Raw genomic sequence first — 20,122 nt, 5'->3', positions numbered from 1 at the left:
TTCAACTTTTTTGTTTTTCAATATTTTTCTTTCGGATTTACAGGGTTTATAAAGCGTCTTCAAAGATATCTATATATGTTTTCACTTTTTTCATGTGTGCGTTTATTGCAAAGATATGACCGAACCAAACTTTGTCTTACTGTCGGGGGTTCGAATCCCGCTCGGGGCGTTTCCCAAATTTTTTCTTTGTTTTTGTCTTTTTTCAGTTGCAAATTACTTTTCACTCTTTTATAACATGTGTGGAACATTTTGCCGATTTTTAAAAGCTATGTTTGGAGATATTTTGCGCAATACCTGGAACAATCACGATCTGTGTTGAGAAACTACTATAAATGAACGTAAACGAAAAAATACATTCTTAAATCTATTTAATGGGATGATGCAGCATAGAACTCTAACAGAAAGTCGGGCGGAAGACCTGCTTGTTGCCCTAGCAACAAGAACGCATCTAGTTAAGGTCTTCCGTCTTCAGCGGAAGACCTTCTTGTTATTCTGAGGTTTCTTTTCCACTATTATTCTTCCTACCGATTTTGTGCAGACGATTTCTCGAAAACGCCTTGATGGATTTTCATGAAACTTTCAGCAATGATGTAAAATTAATTGAACTGGTGTCATTTTTTCTCGTTCGGAAAACGTCACTTCCGGTCGCGAGTTACGGCCGATTTTCAGTTTTTTAAATGAAATTTTGTCCGGACGTTTTCTTAGAGATTATTGAATATTAATTCATGAAACTTTCAGGGATGGTATATCTTGACCTTTAGATGTGCGTAGCGTGTTTCAATTTTTCCGTCGACACTTCCGTTGTAAACCGGAAGTAGTTTAAATATAACGATTTTTTTCATTTTTTCATTTTCTGATGAATGTAATTGTTCATAATAAAGATTTAAAGAATGCGTCGAGTCCTAATATATCCACCGGAAGTATTGTTCGTTCAAACCGGAAGTTACCTAAAAATGAGAATTTTCCATTGAAACTTTCAGGGATGATAACTACATGCTTAATGTAGAGTTGAAAGTCGTTTAGAGCACATCCGGTCGCACCGGAAGTGAATAAGATGAACCGGAAGTTGATAGAAATTGGAAGATTCAACATTTTTTTGTGTTCCTAAACATTTTTTGAATTATTCTTGGGCCTTTTTGACATCTGAAGTTTTTTCATATCCTATCAATAGAATTATCTCAACAAAGGTCTTACTCCATCAGAAATCGGACGGAAGACCTACTCGTTGCTCGCAACGAGATCGCATCTAGTTATTATTACTATTAGTAGTAGTTGTATTACAATTGTTTGTTGTTGTTTTTTTTAAACGTTTTATAGAAAAAATAAAGATTAAGAGAATAATATTTTTTGAAAAATGGCATAAATTGGCTATACTCAGTCTGATACTTTGGTAAAAAAAAGGAGAGACAAAGATAAAAATGAGATATTGAAATATTGAAGAAACTATTTCGAGAGTGGGACAGCCTGCTAAAAAGATAAAGGTAATTTTGCTTATGTGTTGATATCAATCTTGATTTTTTTCGGAAAATGTCTGTAAAACTATTTCCCCGTAACATAAAATCAATTAATTTTTGAAAAAAAAAACTTTTTCAAACGCAAAAAAAAAAAAAAATAAATTAAAACCAAATCGTGTTTGAATAAATAAGATTGAGCTGTTGAGATGTTAGACCGCTTACGTCAGAGATTGAGCGCAGATTGATCGATTTCATTTGTTGGTGTTTAACGTGACAGGCTTAATGTTGCATTACTGAAAACAATAGTAAAAATTATGCATGTAAAAACAACTTGAAGCTAATTTAAAGAATTTGTGTCCCCCGCTTAGGGAAAAAGTAAACCACGCGGAGTTTTGGGGGACGGGGGGGGGGGGGGTCGAATCCCCCTCACTGAATTTGTAGAATTATTACATGTATACATGCATATATACTGAAGCAAATAAAATATACCATTATGGATATAAAGATATAATTGCTTATTTTTTTATTATGTGTATAGAACAATCTTTTTATATGGAATATTTATCACACTGTAATAATGATTTTATGAGTTTGTACAAGCAAGACCTCGTAAATTTTTCATTTCGCGTGCTATACATTGTACTATGATTTAGTAATAAAAGTATTTCTAAAAAAAACCCGTCCGCGACTTGAACTCGGGACCTCTCACATGAGAAGCGAGAAACATACCACTAGACCACGGAATCGCCTTAGAAGTGAAGTCATATACATGTATATATTCATGTTGGGTATTGTCAAAATTTTACAAAATCCATGATGTTTAATTTATTTAGCCTTTTTAAAACAGTTCTAACAGATGTAACAAGAACATAAAGTCCGCCGAGAACCTGTTTTATATGCAATAACTTTCCCCATGCCCCTGTGCTAAAAATAGCGAATATAATGCTATAAATACTAATAAAACAAACGGAGTGGGACACTTTGAGAGGAGTGAGAGAGGTCCTAGGGAGTTTTGGTATAATATAACATTGCATAAGATCAAAATCTTCTTGAAATATCGCCCGGAAATGATAGTGTTACACACAGACAGAATGTATAAATGTATGACCTTGTACTGTGACCTCTTGACCTCAAAATTAATAGGGGTCTTCATTAGGCCACAGGGACTTGTTATGTAAAATTTCATTGCAATAGCTCAAATGGTTCTAGAGATATCGTGTGGAAACGAAAGTGTTAAAACAGACAGAATTTGCTTATTTATGACCTTGACCTTTGACCTTTTAAACTCAAAATTAATATGGGTCTTTTTTATTCATAGGGAGTTGCTATGCTGAATTTCATAACAGAAGCTCAAAGGGTTCTCGAGATATCGTTTGGAAATTAAAGTGTTACAGACTGACAGAAATATAGACGGAGTGACGGACGGACAGACAAACCCAAATTAAAATCCCCCACATTTCAAGCGGGGGACAAAAAATATAGCTAGGAAATGTATAACAAAACATTTATTGAACATGTTCTCGGGCACCATGCGTTTTTTCGACCCTTCAGCAGACAGTTAGGTTCTAGGGTCTGACAAAACGCATAGTGCCCTCAAACTCAATCCATAAATGTAAAAAATTAAAGTACTAAATTGAAATATAATTTTTTTACCCAAAAAATTATGTTCTTTTTTTTAAAAATCAATTTATTCGAAAACGTACTTGTCGAGAGAGAGAGAGAGAGAGAGAGAGAGAGAGAGAGAGAGAGAGAGAGAGAGAGAATATGCTAAATACTTCGTGGATCCTTGTTATTTCCCAAGTCTTTCACCGTCAGATATCTCTGTGACAGAGACAGTTGCAGCAGCGTAAAAACCTAGAGGGGAAATCAATAAATAAAAGTCTAAATGTTCTCAACACATGTAGAATCAATGTACATGTAGATAAATCAAAGATAAGAGGGTTGTTCGGAAATTATTGAGACACTCGGTTTATTGCCCTTTTTAATAGGCGTATTTTGATGACAATTGGTATGAATATTCAATAAACATCATTTATTAGGATAAGCAAAAAAAAAAAAAAAATTAAAAAATATATGTTTAAAAAAATAACAGCACAATAAGATACCTCTGCCAGGGGTACCCGGCACAGTCATAAAATTTGATATTTTAAGAATTTGAGTACAACAAACAAACACCGGTGTGCTCGGAAAAGGTGGGAAAACTAAGTAAATTAAGTATGTCATTTTTTAAATTTCATTGTGACGTCATTTTGTGCAAATTTGAAAAAAAAATTGAATTGAAAATAAGGAAATTACACACAAAAAAACATCAAGCCCTAGAAATCTGATTGGCGCTACAAAATGAATATTGACGTTAAGTCGGAGCAGCGGGCCTATATAAAATTTTGTGTAAAGCTAGGGAGAACCCCCGTCCAGACTAAGGACCTGCTGAGACAGACAACATGTGGTAGAAATATTTCCAGAGCTCTTGTCTATCGCTGGCACAAGCGTTTCTCGGAAAATATATCAAACCAGAGTCGAGGAAAAGGAGCTGGACGACCGGCTGTTATCACCGAAAAACTAACGTCAGAGGTGCTAGAGGCAGTACGGGATGACGCGCGTCAGGCAGTGCGAGACATTACGGTGCAATTTGACAAATGGTATTGCAATAGCGCACAAAATTTTAAAGGATTATTTAAACATGGAAAGGATTTGTGCCCGATGGGTCCCTGGGCTTCTTACAACTGATGATAGGAAAAGAAGAGTAAACGCTTTACGATCACGCAGGTAGGTTAAGGTTACAACCAAATATTCTACTTGCCTATATGATATGACGTCATAATAAGCTATATGACGTGAGATTTAGAGATAACAATTTCTTTAAATCGATATCTAAGATTGATTAAAGGTCGTAAAAATGAACCAAAATATGCAGAGAAATAATATCAACGGAATTTTGTCGTTCCTGGGCCTTTGTAGTTATCACAGGGGTTACATACCAAACCCCTGACGTCATAACTGTTGATCATGCAGTAGCAGAGTGAAAGTGAAAAGTAACGGGAATTGATGTAAACAAACACAAGAAATCGAAGTTCAAAGCATTTAGAATGAATATCATGTGTGATTCTTGTGGGAATAAAGCGTATGAATAAAGTATGGTAATATAATTCTGCAATTTCTTCGTAAAATTAAAGCAGGGAGGGTGTTAACTTGCCGATCAGCCTTTCCTCTGTCGTTCGTAACAAAACAGATGCAAAAGTTCAACACTACGCCGCATACCTTGAACCTTTATTTTTGTCTCTATCTAAAGTTCTTATTCTTTTGTGTTTGGAAAGTGCTGCAAGAATCGTATGGTTTACGGGAATTGATGCTTTTTTGTCGATGTTATGAACAAAATGTAAAAATTTTGGGAAGGGTTCGTCCGAAATTGTTGAATAATTATTTCTATAGGAGGTCAGTAGGATTCTAGCAGCACTCTTCATGGTACAGAGATGTTTTTACATTACTATTAATATAAATTGGAACTAATTATCCCCGGGGTAGTGTTAAACTTTTCACTTTTTCATTAAGGCATATTTCCTAATTATAGACGTCACATGGTGACGTCGTGGTGAAGCGCCTCCTGTAGTATAAGTCACATTGAAGTCTATAGAATGCATAATTATAGTAAAAGTATTATCCTTGACTTTTCCGATTTATTAGTTTTACATAATTATAAAAAAGTGTTACTTCCAGTAATTCGCCGAATTCTGGTCCATGTGCTGACTTAACATACCCGCGCATTTTTAAAGAAATTTAAAGATGAAGGCGAGGGGTTTTTAGATAGAATTATTACTACGGACGAAACCTGGCTACATTACTACGACCCAGAGACCAAACAACAGTCATCCATGTGGAAAGTTAAGGGATCAGCACCTCCTAAGAAGGCCAAAGTTTGCAGGTCATCTGGAAAACATATGTGCATCATGTTTATGGATCGTAGGGGCATTCTTCTGGCCCATTTTGTTCCCGAAAAACAAATCGTATTTTCTTGATATTACTCAAAGGTAAAGCAATCTATGTCTCTCTTTTTTTTAATATACCGGTATTTACAATTATTGAAGGAAAAAAATATTTCATTTCTTAAATCTCAACAAATCAGTCTGAGTTCATGACACGTAAATTATATGAAGGTAATGAGGAAAGTAGTACTAGTTTTTTAGCAAGAAACTATCTCTTTTTTATTTAGGTATTCAGACGAGATCTCATTAATGCTATTCGAAAGAAACAACCTGAACTTTTCGGTCAAATGGATAAAATCCTGTTCCATCAAGATAACGCACCAGCACACACGGCAGTAAATACGCAAATAGAAATTGATTTCCTGGAATTCGAACAGCTACATCATCCCCCCTACAGTCCGAAACTTGCTCCAATGGACTTCGCTGTGTTTCCTAGAATCAAAGCCCAGTTGCGCGGCATCAAAATTTTGTGATTTTAGTGAACTAAAACGAGCCACCTTGAATGCTGTTAAATTACTGGATAATGATTGGTGCAGTTCTGTCTATGATAAATGGGTTGCTAGGCCTGAGAAGTGCATCCTCCTAGACGGCATTTACTTTGAGAAGGAGTAACTTTGTTTAAATCTACCATTAACGTGATGTAACGTCAAAATGACGTCGAAAAATCCTTGCGAGTTGCTCCGACTCACTAAACATTGGTAGAATCATTTTCTTCCCAGGAATTTTCTACAAACGCTACAGAACTGAAATTTTGCTCTTTTGTTGTATACGTGCCTGAATTAATTTGGGTAACATTTTATTAATTGATCTCTTTTTTATGGAGTTACGCAGCACTGTTAAGGCCTACTATGAGAAATCAACGGAAAAAAGATGTGCAAAAAAGGGGGATTTTTTTAAAATTGAATTTATTTTGATTAAGCTGTTTTATTATCACAGAACTTTAATACTTAGTGAAATAGCATAGTATAACCCACTCTGTACCGTATGAAGTTTAGTCCCATCAATGGACAGTCACGTGATGAATGCATAGTTCATGTACTGTATGTAGGCCATTAACAAATTTCAATATCGCAAAGGCATACCCTAGTTAAAATTAAAAATTCAAGCTATTAATTGCTACTGCATACTTAGTAGTTTCTGAAAAGTGCTGCTGCTTTGAATAGAATTTGCGTTTTAATAGTTAAATTTTAAAGTAAATAGGCCAATGTCGAAATATGTTTGACTTTTACCAAATATTTTGTGTACTTATAAAATCACGCCCTCGATTTAAAGAAAGCAGAAGTACTTTTCAAGTTAAGGAAAATAACCTTCATCTATATTCAAAAAATGGTTCAGATCTATGCAGTGTATGCCCTTGCGAAAGTACGATTTTATGAGGCATCTCGTAACCTGTACATAAAAACACGACATAATTAATAAAATTAATTCTCTTGGTAGCTAATTAATAATCGCACTTAACAAAGGATATACTATGGTATTAATCCACTATTCAAAACCTGTAAATAATGTTCCTTTTAATAATAAAACACATTTTTCTTTTTTAAAAAAGACTCCTTAATCTGCCTCTCACAGCACATGAAATACGTCATGTTTACCAATATGACGTCATGTTTACAAGTTCATCACGTTCGGTACTATGTTTATAACCAGATACGTGGGATTTAACTAGTAACTTTTTTTTAATGCATTGATAAGTTATATTGTTGTTTATTATGCTAATACAGTTAAAAGTTTCAAATTATTTCATTTTCACGTATTATGAGAAATACATGAACATGTAACATTTTGTAAGGGAAATGTCTTGTTTTAAAATTATTTAAATTCCAATGTGTTTCATGCAATTTTGATACATTGTAAACGGGGATTTCTTATTTATTCCTGAAAACTACAGTAAGACAAACGACAGAGAGAAGAAGAAAGCCCATTCGACTGTTTTACGAAGAAATACAACTCAAGTTTAATTCTATTGAAAATTGTTTAATCTTTTTTTTTTACGTTTTAACCCAATTATTTTATAGAATTTTCCAATATTTTTTTGTCCTATGTAGCATTTAATTGGTGGTTGCATTAAAAACATTGTTTTATTTTTTAAAAAAAATCAAATACAGTATGTCTTTTCTATCAAGATATGGCTCTAGAATTATGTTGGCCCTGTATTAGTCAATTATAACATACCAAAATCATTTAATTGATGTATATGAATTGTTTTTAATTTTCAATGAACTTTTAAAAGTATTTTACTAATCTGAAGTTTCTTTTTTGTATTTTGGTAATTCAATAAAGAATATTGACAAAAAATAACGGAAATTTACTTTCAAAAATGGTAAGTAGTTCAACTGTACTGATCAGAATTTCCTCTGCTTTTCAGAAATGTTTTTTACCCAAGGTTTATTAATTTGAACTTTAAAATTGGTGATTTTGTTTTTTTTTTAAGTATGTACATGTTTTTTGTGTAATTATAATAAGTAGTGATTCAGTTGCGAAATTGATAGCAAAAATATCGCTAATAAGTGCTTCGCGTAAACTCTGCAACACAGTAAACTTTCAAACGATGGAGAACCCTGAATGCCTCTCGATTAAAATACTCTCTAGAACCAATTCTAAATGAAATCTAATCATGAGAGTTCATGTATGTACACAAAATAGTTTTAATCGTAAGCAAAATTGTTTGATGCCTAGTTAAGACGTTTTTTTTTCTCTGGACAGAATATGCATGGATTAAAAAATAAATTAAGATGATTGAATTAAGAATTATGTACAGGGATTAGGTAATATTTTTTCTTGGATACCGAAATTACAATAAGTGATATATGTAGTTAAGAAAACAGATATCTAAGCTTGAGTGTGTATTAATTTGAATAATTATTTGTATCATAATAAAATACATGCTTATTTCACGTAATTATTTTAATTTGATTTCTAAATATTATTCCAATACTAGACAGATCTCCTAAGGAGTACATGTACATGCATAAATTAGAAAGTTTACTTACAATCAAGAAGGAGTATAGGTTTCTCATGATTCCTTTCCTTTCAAGAACTGACGATGAAATACATGATCTCAAGGCCTCCTTATATATCCTATGGAATGTTAATAGATATGATCTGAAGTAACACAAGGTCTGTTTTATTTTAAAAAAGAATAACTGTATTTAGAATACATGGTCCCATCCTTTAACTGTCAGCCATATGTTCCATAGGTACGGTTAAAATGATTTCAAAAATAAACATTTCAGACAAAAAATAGCCTTCTAGTCCTTCTGACCAGATATCTAATCTGCCCACGTTGAAATACACACTCAGGTAGCAAGTTTTTGTTTTTTGTTTGCTAATCTGGACATAACATGACTTTCGTGATTTCAAGAATTTTAGATTTTTTATATAGAATGGTTTAATCTTCAAATATTTTTAAAACTTAAAGAACTGAATAGATTTTACATATAATTGTCCGTCATTTAAACGTTAATGAAGAATTCTGCCTAGACCAATTTACGTTAAAATCTCATGTTTTATGACTTAAATAAATCAATTTTCACTGAATATATTTAACTGTCAATTTCCAAAAAAAAAAAAAAAAAACAACATATAATCAATTTTAGATAGGTAGCTTGATGAAATAAATAAATCAAATGTGTAAAAGATGACATTACTGAAGAATTATTTTCGACAAATGTTAAATTTCTTAAATTTTCAAAATTGAGAAAGTTGTTTCATAGCGGGCGATTGTTTTCGTCTTGTACACACTCCTTCTTTAAATGATTTAACATATACCAGGGAAAAAGTCAGAAGTGTTATTGAAATATAACAAAAAGTTTCCTGAACATGTATGTCTCCTGTTATATGACATTTTTCAGTCGTCTAATCCTTGTTTGTAATTTTATCCATTTCACTTCTATATTTTTTTTTGAAAAAAGATCATTGAAGAAAATAAGAAATAATATTAATATGATCCACAAGATTTCACTTCTATTAAAAAAAAAGGAGGTTCTTTTTTTGAAGGAAATTTAGAAACTTTCACAGATTCTTTTACATAGATTGTGCACCTTCTATTTTAAACTTTATGTCATATATTTTTTCATTTTCCATATTATATTTTTTTTCATTCTTTATTTTGCTCTTGCTTCAATGTTGCTTGTAAATTCGTTTTATTTTCTTTTATATTGAAAAAATAAAAATAGTATTGGTTATCTGAAGTCACAAGGTTTTTTTCTTTTAGGTTTAATTAATTGAATTAAAAAAACAGGAGCTGTGGCTTCCGAAAAAGATTAGAATAAACGACAATGGTACTAGTAAGACGACTAGGTATGGAAGGGAATGACTGTACCGGCCAAAGTAGTTCAATCTTGCTTGTATTCTTATTCTACTGACTTTTTTGTTTTGATTGTAACTATATGTCGCTTTATTGTTTTCATTTTCGTCTTGATTACATTTCACTTTGAACTTTTTTCATTCTTCATTTTGCCCTTACTTAAATGTTGCTTTATTCTTGTTAATCCGTTTTATTTTCTTTTAAATTGATAGAGTTTCTTAAATATATAATTATGATAATCTCTATTAAAAAGGTTTGTAGTCAGTCACACAAATTTATATGAACATAAAACAATAAGACGAATACAAGTACGAAAATGCGGCATTATATCCGCTTGGATTGTTTGCCAAATTAGTTTAAAATTAGGACATTATATGATCACCCGGCGCGTCGTTTATTCATTTTTTCATTTTTTCTTTGCCGATAATACTTTTTTCAATTTTTTAAATAATGTTTGTTGAAGAGATGTACTGAATTTGCATGCCTTCCCTTTTAAAGGCGGTTTGTTTAAATGATACATTTTCTGCCGGAACAGTGGCCTTCAATGAAATAATATTCAGTTGAATGAATTACATTAAGCATTTATTCTTGATAGAGCCGGCTATTTAGCTGACTTGTTTCAGGAGTAATCAATATATTATATTAGATAACATCATTTTTGAAAGTGTGATGATTTTTACACTTTGAAGGCAAATCGATATATATGTGTATCACCAAACTCTCTGTTATATAAGACATTAAAAGACAGGTATTTTGGTTACATATTATTTTTCTGTAGCCATTTTCAACACAATTTAGGTATGTACAAGTTTGTCAGACAAAACTTTAAAGATTAAACTGGAGGCCATCACCCCTTTTGGAGTGATTTTAATGTGAACTGTATAATTTAAATTATATTGAAGATGAATTTCATTTTTTTTCATTTATTTGTCCAGTTTTTCAGGATTTAAGAAACACGTTCATCAAACATTACTACTCCCGAAGACGAAGTGTATTCAAACTAATACAACCTTTCTGTAGGACAAATACTAAAGATGTAAATCAAGTAGGGAAATATACAATATATATATCATCATGCTTAAAAAATACGACAGGGATGTTTAAATCAATTACTTAAACAACAGAATGTATATTTCACTAGTTGGTAAGTGTATAACATGTTATTGTACTATGTATGTAATTGTTGATAAATATGTGTTGTACTTATAATGCTGATGGAATGTACGTCCCACGGAATGAAGAACTGAACTGCATTCCGTATCGGCAAAACATATAAAGCACATCATAAGGACGGACAGGGATTGTTTCTCCCTTAGTGTGAGATGTTCAATGGTCAAAGATTCAATGTGTTTTATGTCACGGGATTGTCACTGTAATGCAAATTTGTTCATTGTTCATTCTCTTATCAAATATAATTATATAAATATTAATCAAAGGAAACATAGCTCTACATAATAATAAATTGTTTTTTTCCATTTATAATATCGGGATAAAAGAACTGATTATGTAATTTATCTAGCGCTTACGATATTCACTAAATGTCATGCATTTCATTGGTATATATAGACACACTTACTTATAATAGACGTTTTAATTTCCTTCTCTCTTAAACTCCTTATAAACTATATAGTAGGCATTAACGGCTTAGAACCCTTTTTTTAAAGAAAAGGCTTTTTAGATATTTACAGGCATATTTAAGGTTCAGTCTTTAATGTTTGTAAAAAAAATGCCTCCTTCTTTACTTTAAAGGGATATTCCTGCAGATACATGTATTCAGTCCTTTGTGCATGCATAACCTTTTTTTGCATTATGGGCTACTATTGATTTCGAAGAAATTTTCGTTTGAAAAGAAAAGAAATTTACACAAGGCAAAAAGAACATTTTTACATGTATTTCGTAGATGAGAAGCAATCAGTCCTTTTTTATATGACAATCTTTATCAAATGTCGGAATTCTAGAACCATTACTTTAAGGCGCTTTGCGTTGTTAATCCTTTGTTGTATTATCGGTGGATACACTTGTCAGATGAATGTTCTGGCAAAAACACATGTAATCAAGGGTATTGAAATGTTAAAAATTGCTATCCAAATCAATAACTAAAAGATGCCTCTCGCTTTACTGATCCTTGAAGCGCAGATGTATCGAACATGGCACGTATCACATTTTCTTATATAGAAGGAAATGACAAATTACACAAGTGTCTGGCATTTTCTATAGTTTTTAGTTTTCGGAAAAAGTTTCCTTTTTTAATTTCTTAAATCAGTAGTGTGCTGTAAGGGTTGACATCTACAAATTTAGTAATTTATTCTTGACTGCAAATCGAATGCTACATTAACTGTGTATAAGTGCTGACCTTCCCTACTCTCTTTGTATAAACATTTTGACAAAATTTGTTCTCCAACGATTAGACAGGTCTCTCTATGGAAAATTCTCATATTACAATTTTCTTAATCCATTTGTTTTTGCAATTTACAATTTAGGCTATAGTAATATTTGCAGTTTCATAAATCTGCAATTCTCAAGATTATTGTTCATTTCCGCTGTGTGAAATAATCCTATGAAGCACATTAAAGTTGCAATATTTATGTGAACAGCACATTTTTTCAAAGGCCTCCATTTGTTTGTTTGTATATATCGTTTAAAATTTACCAGCACCTAAAATTCATGTATCATAACCAAAACTTCCAAATGAAAACCTGAATATAAAATTTTTCTTATGTTATTTTGAAAACAATTGTGTCCAATATTTGCCTTCCACAAGTTTTTTGGAACTGATTTGATTTTAATGAAAAGTTTTGAGATTTATTCTATATTTTTAACAATAGAATTATTTTAACGCAAAATCGTAAACAATGGATAAGGATGGTTTCAAGCAGATAATCTTTTTTCCTCTATAGTGCAAATACTCATAAATATTTTTGTTAAACATTACATCGATTTTTTTGTTCCGAAAATCATAAATGCAATTCGAAGATTAAGGAAGTTAAAATTTTACCATGGTTCTTAAGTACATGTAAAAGCGAATTCCTTTTCTGCACTTAAGACCCGCTGACTGCAATGGAGTTTTAAGTGAATAAATGAATCTTTTTTGTTTAATTCTTTTAAAACAAGTCAGATCATCTATTATTATTTTGATGATTCTTTAACAGAAAATTTTACATTGAGCAATCACGATTGATAAAGTGATAGGTTGTACATGCATATCCCCGCAAATTCCATTCCTGAGTTGAAACTTACCTTTTGAAACTATAATTTTTTATTATCAAAACTTTTGAATCTCATCTCCACAAAAAATTACAGAATAAAATTTACAGAGTGAAACGTATCTCTGAAAATTCTTGAAAACCAAAGATTTGTCTATGTTAACAGACTTTTTTCCACCTTCCTTTTTTGGACATCGGTTACAATATGAACAATAAATGTACTCCTTCTGTAAGATTCAATGCCACTTGAGCTTAAATTAAGCATGGTATATTTTACATTGAAAAGCTTGTGAGCAGGTTTAATAATAAATTTTTAAAAGCAGATTTATTAATACGAGATGAGAATCCACAAAAAAAGATAGAAGGTCATTATACAAGTGAGAAGCACCACGAAAATAAAGCAGGATTGAGCTTGATGATAAAGTCAGGGAAAAAAAGAAATTTCGAAAATAATGCAGTTCCTTCTATAATGGTCCTTTATAATGCATGCATGTATATGTATTTTTCCTTTCCTCAAATATGATAAAAAAAGATTCAGTATTATCCTTGGGACAAAATACGTATTGGTACTGTAAGGAAGAAGCAAATTTAATTAAAAAAAAAGAAGAATGTAAAAACCAATTAAAATTGATGAGTGAGACCAAATGTTGAAGCGAATTTTCTAGTTTATCTCATTTCCTGTGTTTGTCCAAGTAAAAACAAAACCTCTTAATTATATTTATAATTATGTGAACAGTCATTGAGGATGATAGAGCTAAAAGGTAAGATTTAACGTGTTTTGTCTTGCGTAAACAATTTTAAAGAAAAGTTTAGAAATCACTGGTTTTGTTTCATTTCCCATTTTGGAGAGATATGAAATGTAAGGAAGATCAGGAATAGAGAATAAATAAAAAAAATCTCAGTGTGAAACTCATTCTAAAAAACTTTTCTCTTATATACTCAACAGAAAAAAAAAAATTCTCCAATATATAAATTATATTAATACTGGTCGAAATACCAGTCCTAATTTATAAATATATTCTTTTCAGGAATGGCGACTAATTACAGAATCTTGATCCGAACCATTTTGATTATGTTAACAGTAACGGGAGAAAAAACAATATCTCCAAAATCCCTGTTATAAAACATACAATGTACGGAAAATACCAGGTTGCTGTTTGCAAATTTATGCTGATAAATTTATTTTTTTTTCATCTAGCAATTGTAGCAGCAGTTTTACTAATCGCGTGAGGTTTGAAAATTATGTTCCAATAGCAAATTCTGGATCTTGTTAAAGAGCTAAAGCATATTGATATGTTCAAAAAATTGCAACATTCCTGTTGCCTATATTTAGTATCATCGTTCCTGGTTGTGTTCTCTTTGTTCTCCTGGCATTTTCAACACATCAAATCTTAAATATTGAATAGGAAATAATAATTTCTGTGAATTCAAGTCATATCTAATATATCTTTTGATTTAAAAGAAATCATAAAAAAAATTAAATTTTAAAAAACGTTTAATCAAGGAGTAAAACACTTGGGTTATTAAAACCCCATGGTGTCCTTTAAAAGAATTAAACCTCCAATGATATAAAATATAGTTGGCCATGTATCATTTTACTTTGACGAGTAAAACAATATGCGTTTCTTTTTTTGTTGAGTATATATAAAATTATATCCATACTGGTTAAAATACCAGTCCTATTTTATAAATATATCCTTTCAGAAATGGCGACTATATACAGAATCTTGATCCAAACCATTTTGATTATGATTACCGTAACGGGAGAAAAAACAGAATATCTTTCAGGAAATCCATGTACATATGAAACATACGAAGAAAAAATATACGCTGACTGCACACATCTTGGACTGGATAAAGCACCGGATTTTCCAAATAATGTTGTTGGCATCAACTTTACAAATAATAGCTTCCAAAGTATACCCCAAAACCTTCCGATATATCTGATGTACCTAGAATGTCTCATAAAAATTTACAAGCAATAGATAATTCCTCTATAGTAAAATATCAACTTCTGCGGGATTTTAGTGTCTCTTGGAACAAACTCTCCAATATTCATATTGGTACTTTTCAATCACATTCAAATCTTGAACATCTTGATATTTCCAATAATAATATTCTTACAATTGAAGTTATTTCTAATATATCTTTTGATTTAAAAGATACGCGAATAAAAACGTTAAATTTTAAAAAACTTCAGTGCACTTACGGAATATCTCAAATCATTAAAGTATACCATGTTGCACATTTAAAAAACACAAATTTGAAAGAACTTAACCTAGCGTCAAACAGGATAAATAGTCTGGAACTAGGTGTTTTAGTTACACTTCCGAAATCACTTCGTGTCCTTAATTTGGCAGATAATGTGCTAAGCTTCGGACTTTACATCCTGGAATTTGCTGTTTTACAAAGTTTGGAGATACTGATTGTGAGTTTTCAGTCCTCATTTCATCAAGTGGGCATGAAGGGTGAATTTTTCGAAAAATGCAATGACACCAGAATTCAAGGAGGTAACGTTTGCTCATCTATACAGGAAAGCAAAAACAATGACACTCACAACAATCCATCTTTTGGTGGGTCAATATCTAAATATGTTGGTGATTCTACAAGAGTTAAAAACTACACGGTATATTTGCCGCCAAATCTACGTAAACTTTATTGGCATGATAATCTATATAAAATGTCCGTGCCTAAACTACCGATTGGACCAAATAACAAACTAACACATATATATGCCCAAAGGAATATAATTTATGAAGTCATTGGACCATTCACAGGAATTGAAAATGTTCGATATATTGATTTTTCTGGTAACTTTTGTGGATACGTTTCAAAATCATTTTTGAAACATTTTATATATAATTTATAATCTATCTAATAATATATATAAGTATATATATATATATAATATAAATATTTTATATCAAACTCTACTATCTTACCTAGATTTATCTTTCAACAGAATCCATAGTCTTTCAAGTAACATTTTTCAAAAGAACAGCATGATGGAATACTTGAACCTAAGTTATAATTCTTTGAATGAATTTAAGGTTCAGATTAACCACATGAAAAATTTGTCTCTATTAGACTTATCTTTTAATCAGTTGTCTTCTCTTGAATCGTCTGTGAGAGAAGCCTTAGATACCATAGCAAAGTATAAAGAAGTTCATGTAAATTTGTTGGGTAACCCCCTGAAGTGCTCTTGCGAAAATCTTAATTTCATAAAATGGATGTATTACACCAAAGCATTGAAATTTGTAATGTTGGAGAATTACTCTTGTGAATTTCAAAATTATAAGGAATATCCATTCAATGACATTGAAAATTTACTTCAGAAAATGGAGAAAAAATGTTCTTCGTATACACTCATTATAGTAGTAATGACCTCACTGATAATCGTTTCGTTAACAACAACGGTGAGTCGAATTGTATTTAGATACAGATGGAAGCTCAGATACCTGTATTATGTCGCAAAAGAGAAATATCAAGGTGATATCGTTGATGACGTCATAATCACGAAAAGTTTATACCGCTATGACGCCTTCGTTTCTTACGCAGATCAAGACCAAAGATTTGTAATTAATCTTGTACGTAAGCTGGAAAACAAATATGATTTAAAATTGTGTATTCATCATAGAGATTTTATTCCTGGTACAGGGATAATGGACAATATTACAAATGCTATTCACTGTAGCAAACGCACTGTCTGCATTATGACGTCACACTTTTTAGATTCTTATTGGTGCATGTTTGAATTAAACATGGCAAGAATGGAAGCCATTTACTCTCGAAACGGTAGAAATGTTTTATTTCTCATAATATTGGAGAAAAATGCCATGAACAATGTTCCTCTATTTCTGATGGACCTAATTGAGAGCCAGTCATACCTTGAATACCCGGATGAGGAGAAAGAAACAGATTATTCAGCGTTTGAATCTAAACTTGGAGAGACTTTACGTGATACTCTCTAGAAGCACCAAAATTTGATAGAAAGCGATATTCATCAATTTTACTAAAACTTTGGTGAATTGATACGTACTACTAGCCAAGTATATTGGTATACGGAAAATGACTGGATATTGTTAATTCCATGAAAACCATCATGAGTGTCATATTTTCTTCACATTTACTATATTCTCTTTATAACATATATGATGGAAGTTATAAACATATCCACACAATTCTATAAGACTTACCTGTACAAAGTATAAAATTTTACCAGTGGACCTTCCGAAAATTAGAGCTGAGTTATTATAAGTAATGAAAATATTGCCTTGTAAAATAAATTTTGTTTTCCAAGGGAAAAGTGTTAAATTTTATCAAGAGTTATTTCACTTCGTGTAACTGTATTGTTTTTTCTGTGAAAAATTGGAATGTTTTTGGAAGTAGAAGGCTTGAGGATTACTCTGCTGTTTCATATTTACTACAACTTCCACATGTCAGAAGATGTGATTAATTTTAATTCTGTAGATAGGAATAATAGGGACTTAATACTTACAGTATAAGGTATTTTGCCATTAAAGTTTTAAAATATGCACATCTGTTCCACACATGTTACTCTGCCGTTGAAAGAAAACAGTGACTTAGTGATGTATTAAGAAAAAATGTGTAACAAGTGCCATTCCTTATTTAAAAAAAATAAGCTCCATGCTGCTTTGAAGAATGTTTTAATTTATAATTTAATTTTTCATTTAGAATTTTCATAATGATAAAGAACTGAATGTGTATGTTAAAAATTTAATAGAAAACGAAAATAAAAAAAAATCTAAGAGTTTGAGGACACCATCGATACATGTATATAATACATACTTGGTCTTGTCTAAGCAGCTGCTGAAAGACTTCTTGCTAAGGAAAATTCAGCATGGATATTTCCATGGCAACCACTAAAATATTTTAGAATAAACTACCACACATTCCTTTTCTAAATATTGTCTCATATGATGAATACATGTGATCTTGTTTGAATTACCACATCACCATGATTCGACCTGTCTGATCTTAAAAGACCAATATTATCTATGTTACTCATACGTATTGAACATAATTCAGCATATTATATCAGATGCAAGTTTGAAAGTTTCCCATGACAACTTTGCATTCACGATGAACACATGAATACATTGAGATTTTTTATTGAAGTGTCGGTTTAATTGGTATTCAGATGATTGTTTTTTTTTTATATGAAGTGATACACAATTTGAAGATCGCGTCTATTTTTACAATAAAAGCATTATTAATGAATATATGTAGTTGATGTGAAAACAAACAAAACTTATTGATATAATATTCAATATTTTAGCTTTTCTAACATTTTTATATGAAGATCACTTTTTTCAAAAAATGAAATTACGGAATTATTTTTTGAAGGGGATGACCTTTTCCTTCTGCATCAAGAAAAAATGATAATAAGAATGATATCAACAATGACTTTCCTTGTTTGGGAATCCATGTCTGATTATTTTAGTGACCCCAAAACTCTCCAAATTGTGTAATCACCATGCCCTTTATCTTCGGCAAATATATTATCAAGATGATCTTTATAAAATGTCCGCATCCAAGATACCAACGAATGCAAACAGGTATATGCTCAAAGAAATATCATGTATGCAGCAAATTGACATAATTCAGGGATCAAAAATGTCCACATTTTGATGTTTCTGGTAGCTTTTGTGATTATATTTCAATACTTACATTAAAATGTATTTTGCATATTAATTTTGGGGAAATATATGGCAATCAAAACACCATAACACGGAAAGGGTGTAAAAAGGTGAAGGCATGTGTTTTATTTTGACATCACAATCCTTAAATGCCGAGGACATACAGCTTAACGTTAGAAGCAAACATCAACAAAAAGCGCACACGTTGACCAGAAACTGTTACTTTGGTTCCTTCGAAGGTTTTTAAAATATAAATCATATTTACCGTCAAGGCAGAGAGTTAAAAAATGTAAATATATCTAAATATTTTTTTATGCAAAAAGACTCATTTATGCAAAAAAGCAAGCAAACAAACAAACAACTCATTTGTATTGTTATTTCCTGCAGGAAATAGTGTTCATAGCTGTTACCAACTTTCGAGATGTAGAATAAAATGCTTTGAAAAATCTCATATCTAAAATTTTTGTGGGTGATACATGCGTTGTAGCGTTTCTAAAAGAAATCTCCACTAAAAATTGATGTCTTCTTCAACTTTTAAGAAAAAAAGGGGATCGAAAATGCACAAGTTTAAACATCACTGTCAGCATTCAGAAGGTGATTTAAGAAAGCCGATTTCTTTATTTTCCTTATGAAAGTACAGGATCAAACTTACAGCAACTATACTTTGTTCTTAATGAAATTAACCATCTCGCGTCCGGATGTCTGAGGGTTCACTGTATATAAAACAATTTTTGGGCAAAACATGTGTTATATGGTTTCTAAAAAATCCACTAAAATTGATGACTTTTAAGAAAATATGGCGTCAAAAATGCACAAGTTTATAACATCACAGCCAGCATCAAAGATGTCATATGAGAAAACTGATTAATTTGTTTTCACGCAGGGAATTTTAAGAATTCAGCAAGGAAAATTTTCCTTCACTTCTGTATTTAAAAAAAAAAACCACAGAGTCAAATTTACATTGAAACAATATTTTGTTCGTAGTGAAAGAAGATACCAATATATTTTATGACGAAGTAATGTTGACTAAATTAACATCTAATTTGACGATTGTATTCTTCAGCTTTTTAAGAAAGTAGCATCAGGTAAATTTATTTGTAGAGGAAAAAATCGCCACTGAATTAAAAAAAATCATTCATAGGAAAAAAGGCCACTGAATTTAAATAAAATACATGACATAAAATGTGCATAGTATATAATTTAAACAATATTTTATTTACTGATGTTATTAATCTTAGAATATGATAAGGCAGAAGGCTCAGCCTATTTTAACGTTCTCCTTAACATGCACATCGTATAAAATAACCAAAAATCAGGAAACTTTACGAGTTTCTGTTTCAAAAACTTTTTCCTCGTTACATAGGACATAACTTATATAAATTTTATCTTCTGTGTTTTTTTATAATAGCGAACAATGAGTGTCAAACGATATCAACGACCAGGATTATAAACTGTGTTCTGTGTTATCACATTAAACAAAAGATATGTCAATTTTTAATCATGTTACTTAATTATT

At 31.2% G+C, this 20,122-nt stretch overlaps 1 pseudogene; it reads left to right on the top strand.

Moving 5' to 3' along the window:
• The first annotated feature begins 14,652 nt into the window (after nucleotides 1–14,652).
• Nucleotides 14,653–16,917, top strand: LOC134261968 (toll-like receptor 4; annotated as a pseudogene).
• The last annotated feature ends 3,205 nt before the right edge of the window (nucleotides 16,918–20,122 follow it).

Source organism: Saccostrea cucullata, unplaced genomic scaffold, assembly GCF_032062105.1.
Source record: "Saccostrea cucullata isolate Sc308-1 unplaced genomic scaffold, CSIRO_AGI_Scuc_v1 ctg11629, whole genome shotgun sequence".
NCBI classification, from domain to species: Eukaryota; Metazoa; Mollusca; class Bivalvia; order Ostreida; family Ostreidae; genus Saccostrea; species Saccostrea cuccullata.
The sequence above is the reverse complement of the archived record's forward strand: the minus strand, read 5'-3'. Positions and strand labels throughout refer to the sequence as shown.